The sequence below is a fragment of the Aphelocoma coerulescens genome, unplaced genomic scaffold, assembly GCF_041296385.1.
Source record: "Aphelocoma coerulescens isolate FSJ_1873_10779 unplaced genomic scaffold, UR_Acoe_1.0 HiC_scaffold_83, whole genome shotgun sequence".
Taxonomy (NCBI): domain Eukaryota; kingdom Metazoa; phylum Chordata; class Aves; order Passeriformes; family Corvidae; genus Aphelocoma; species Aphelocoma coerulescens.
Genome location: NW_027184067.1, coordinates 841,303 through 846,765, shown reverse-complemented (window position 1 = coordinate 846,765; position 5,463 = coordinate 841,303).

The window sequence follows — 5,463 nt, the reverse complement described above, 5'->3', positions numbered from 1 at the left end:
GTTTTATCTCTTTCACTTTCTTCCCAGGAAAGTTCTTTTTTCCAAAAACCTGGTGGGGGAGGGCTGGGTGTAACCTGCCTTCTATCAGAGGATATTTTCCTCCACATTTGTCCAAACCGGCACAGCCTGTCCTTTCCTGGGTCTCTGTTGCAGATGGAAGCTGCTGGTGCCATTGTCAGCTTGAAGCACTCTTTTGATGCAAGCAGATGTTGCCAGGTGTGTTCAGCAGCTGTTGCTCAATGCTTATGCCAAGCTATTGTGTTCCTCATGGAACCAAGGAGCCATTGTGACACTGCAGGGGCTGATGGCATCAAGGAGGCAATTGTGACAGTACAGAACCTCCTAGAAACAAGGCTCCATTGTGACACCGTGGGGAATCATGGAATCAAGGAGCCCATTGTGACACGGCTGCATGGAACCAATGGTCCATGGTTACACGGCGGATTCAAGAAGAGCACGGTGACACCACGCAACATCACGGAACCATAGGTCCATTGTGACACAGCGGGGCCTCATGGAAACAAGGGGACCATTGTGGCAAAGCAGGGCCTAATGGAAGCATGGAGAGCATTGTGACACTAAGGAAACTCCTGGAACCAAGATGACCACTGGCACATAATGGAACCTCATGGAAGCAAGCCTCCACGATGGTTTTGGAGGGCCTCAGGGACCACAGGACCCATTGTGACACAGCAGGACCTGGTGGAACCAAGGAGCCTTTGTGATACTCCACATCCACATGGAAGCCAGGGTGCACTGAGACACAGCGGGGCCTTGTTGGAACCAAAGACACCTCTGCAAAAAGCAGGCTAGCTCATAGAAGCAAGGAGTCCTTTGTTACAACATCAAAGCTATGGAACCAAGGGACCATTGTGACACTGCGGGGCCTCATGGAACCAATTGTCCATGATGACAGTGCGGATCAAAAGAGACCATGGTGACACTGCGGAACCTGATGGAACCAAGGAGCCATTGTGACACAGTGGGGCCTCATGGAATCAAGGAGACCATTGTGACCCAGGTGTTGCATGGGAAGGCAAGGAGCCATTGTGACACTTTGGGCTTCTTCCCTTGAGCTCTGCAGCTGGCTGTCCCAGCCCAGCGCACCATGTGCCACCTGCTCTCCTCAGGGCTCTGCCTGCACACAGCCCCAGGAGAAGTTTTCCTGTTTGCAAGGAAAGAATGGAAAAGCCGGAGCAGGTTTCCTAAACAACAAACCCCACTCAGGAGCCACATGCTCAGTACAGGCTGCCGGGAACGATGTCCCCTTTCTACAAGGGTCAGTGTGAGCAGGAATGAATGATCTCTGGGAGCAGAATTCTCGGAGTCTTTCCACTGAATTCTCTGTCCCTGTGTCTTGGGGTGACTTTATCATGTGTATCCCCCTATTGCTGCTCTATGCCCAGAAGTGAACTTTGTGCATTTCTGTGCCTTTCAACTGAGCCTGAGAGGGGGGAGAGGAAAAAAAAGCCAGACAAACTTCTCAGAGCGTTTGTTCAAGGACACACATACACACTCCTCTGCATCCTGCTTGCAGCAAGAGCAGAGGAAGCAACTTTGTTTCTTTTTAGCCAGTTTTCAGCTCCTTTTCTCTGGAGGGAGATGGAGAGTTGAACTTTGTTTTCCTGGGACTTCGGGGGTTTTTTTTCCCTTCTTCTCTTCTTGACTCTTTCAACATCAGAGCACATTGGGAGAATTTTCTCCCGAGGTGGGGGCCCTGAATGTGGGCCCATGAGCCAGCTGCAAGGAGGAGGAGAGAGACTACACCTACGGAAGTGTTGGGGTTCCTCCCCCCTGCCATGAGGTCATGGGAGAGGGGACCCTGGGGTAGAGGCATGGCCTGGGCACGGGGGGTCTCCCTGCTCCCTGCTCACATGTGCCCTAATCCTGTTCAGCACTGCTTATTTTGTGTTGCCCTGTGCCAGGAGGGCCCTGGTTGTGCTGTGATTGCTCAGTTCTTTGGCAGTGCCCCGCCCATGTGGCTGGAGAAGAAAGAGCTCTGAAACTTCTCTCAAGAATCGCTCCCTGTTTCTTTGCACGGGCCTCGCTGTCTATGGATGTTTCAGGAGACCCCACCGAAACACGGAAGGACTCTCAAATTATCCCAGCTTTCTCTGCACAGCGAGAGGTTTTAATATTTAGCATTGTTATCCTTTTCCTGTGTGTTTGTTAAAAAAGTAGTTTTTATCTCTTTCACTTTCTTCCCAGGAAAATTCTTTTTTCCCGAAGCTGGTGGGGGAGGGCTGGGTGTAACCTGCCTTCTATCAGAGGATATTTTCCTCCACATTTGTCCAAACCGGCACAGCCTGTCCTTTCCCTGGGTGTCTGTTGCAGATGGAAGCTGCTGGTGCCATTGTCAGCTTGAAGCCCTCTTTTGATGCAAGCAGATGTTGCCAGGTGTGTTCAGCAGCTGTTGCTCAATGCTTATGCCAAGCTATTGTGTTCCTCATGGAACCAAGGAGCCATTGTGACACTGCAGGGGCTGATGGCATCAAGGAGGCAATTGTGACAGTACAGAACCTCCTAGAAACAAGGCTCCATTGTGACACCGTGGGGAATCATGGAATCAAGGAGCCCATTGTGACACGGCTGCATGGAACCAATGGTCCATGGTTACACGGCGGATTCAAGAAGAGCACGGTGACACCACGCAACATCATGGAACCGTACGTCCATTGTGACACAGCGGGGCCTCATGGAAACAAGGGGACCATTGTGGCAAAGCAGGGCCTAATGGAAGCCTGGAGAGCATTGTGACATTGTGGGGAATCATGGAAACATGGAGAGCATTGTGACACTAAGGAAACTCCTGGAACCAAGATGACCACTGGCACATAATGGAACCTCATGGAAGCAAGCATCCATGATGACTTTGGAGGGCCTCAGGGACCACAGGACCCATTGTGACACAGCAGGACCTGGTGGAACCAAGGAGCCTTTGTGATACTCCAGATCCACATGGAAGCCAGGGTGCACTGAGACACAGTGGGGCCTTGTTGGAACCAAAGACACCTCTGCAAAAAGCAGGCTAGCTCATAGAAGCAAGGAGTCCATTGTTACAACGTAAAAGCTATGGAACCAAGGGACCATTGTGACACTGCGGGGCCTCATGGAACCAATTGTCCATGATGACAGTGCGGATCAAAGGAGACCATGGTGACACTGCGGAACCTGATGGAACCAAGGAGCCATTGTGACACAGTGGGGCCTCATGGAATCAAGGAGACCATTGTGACCCAGGTGTTGCATGGGAAGGCAAGGAGCCATTGTGACACTTTGGGCTTCTTCCCTTGAGCTCTGCAGCTGGCTGTCCCAGCCCAGCGCACCATGTGCCACCTGCTCTCCTCAGGGCTCTGCCTGCACACAGCCCCAGGAGAAGTTTTCCTGTTTGCAAGGAAAGAATGGAAAAGCCGGAGCAGGTTTCCTAAACAACAAACCCCACTCAGGAGCCACATGCTCAGTACAGGCTGCCTGGAACGAGGTCCCCTTTCTACAAGGGTCAGTGTGAGCAGGAATGATCTCTGGGAGCAGAATTCTCGGAGTCTTTCCACTGAATTCTCTCTCCCTGTGTCTTGGGGTGACTTTATCATGTGTATCCCCTATTGCTGCTCTATGCCCAGAAGTGAACTTTGTGCATTTCTGTGCCTTTCAACTGAGCCTGAGAGGGGGGAGAGGAAAAAAAACCGGACAAACTTCTCAGAGCGTTTGTTCAAGGACACACATACACACTCCTCTGCATCCTGCTTGCAGCAAGAGCAGAGGGAAGCAACTTTGTTTCTTTTTAGCCAGTTTTCAGCTCCTTTTCTCTGGGGGGAGATGGAGAGTTGAACTTTGTTTTCCTGGGACTTCGGGGGTTTTTTTTCCCTTCTTCTCTTCTTGACTCTTTCAACATCAGAGCACATTGGGAGAATTTTCTCCCGAGGTGGGGGCCCTGAATGTGGGCCCATGAGCCAGCTGCAAGGAGGAGCAGAGAGACTGCACCTACGGAAGTGTTGGGGTTCCTCCCTCCTGCCATGCGGTCATGGGAGAGGGGACCCTGGGGTAGAGGCATGGCCTGGGCACGGGGTCTCCCTGCTCCCTGCTGACATGTGCCCTAACCCTGTTCAGCACTGCTTATTTTGTGTTGCCCTGTGCGAAGAGGGCCCTGGTTGTGCTGTGATTGCTCAGTTCTTTGGCAGTGCCCCGCCCATGTGGCTGGAGAAGAAAGAGCTCTGCAACTTCTCTCAAGAATCGCTCCCTGTTTCTTTGCACGGGCCTCGCTGTCTATGGATGTTTCAGGAGACCCCACCGAAACTCGGAAGGACTCTCAAATTATCCCAGCTTTCTCTGCACAGCGAGAGGTTTTAATATTTAGCATTGTTATCCTTTTCCTGTGTGTTTGTTAAAAAAATAGTTTTTATCTCTTTCACTTTCTTCCCAGGAAAGTTCTTTTTTCCAAAAACCTGGTGGGGGAGGGCTGGGTGTAACCTGCCTTCTATCAGAGGATATTTTCCTCCACATTTGTCCAAACCGGCACAGCCTGTCCTTTCCTGGGTCTCTGTTGCAGATGGAAGCTGCTGGTGCCATTGTCAGCTTGAAGCCCTCTTTTGATGCAAGCAGATGTTGCCAGGTGTGTTCAGCAGCTGTTGCTCAATGCTTATGCCAAGCTATTGTGTTCCTCATGGAACCAAGGAGCCATTGTGACACTGCAGGGGCTGATGGCATCAAGGAGGCAATTGTGACAGTACAGAACCTCCTAGAAACAAGGCTCCATTGTGACACCGTGGGGAATCATGGAATCAAGGAGCCCATTGTGACACGGCTGCATGGAACCAATGGTCCATGGTTACACGGCGGATTCAAGAAGAGCACGGTGACACCACGCAACATCATGGAACCGTACGTCCATTGTGACACAGCGGGGCCTCATGGAAACAAGGGGACCATTGTGGCAAAGCAGGGCCTAATGGAAGCCTGGAGAGCATTGTGACATTGTGGGGAATCATGGAAACATGGAGAGCATTGTGACACTAAGGAAACTCCTGGAACCAAGATGACCACTGGCACATAATGGAACCTCATGGAAGCAAGCATCCATGATGACTTTGGAGGGCCTCAGGGACCACAGGACCCATTGTGACACAGCAGGACCTGGTGGAACCAAGGAGCCTTTGTGATACTCCACATCCACATGGAAGCCAGGGTGCACTGAGACACAGTGGGGCCTTGTTGGAACCAAAGACACCTCTGCAAAAAGCAGGCTAGCTCATAGAAGCAAGGAGTCCTTTGTTACAACATCAAAGCTATGGAACCAAGGGACCATTGTGACACTGCGGGGCCTCATGGAACCAATTGTCCATGATGACAGTGCGGATCAAAAGAGACCATGGTGACACTGCGGAACCTGATGGAACCAAGGAGCCATTGTGACACAGTGGGGCCTCATGGAATCAAGGAGACCATTGTGACCCAGGTGTTGCATGT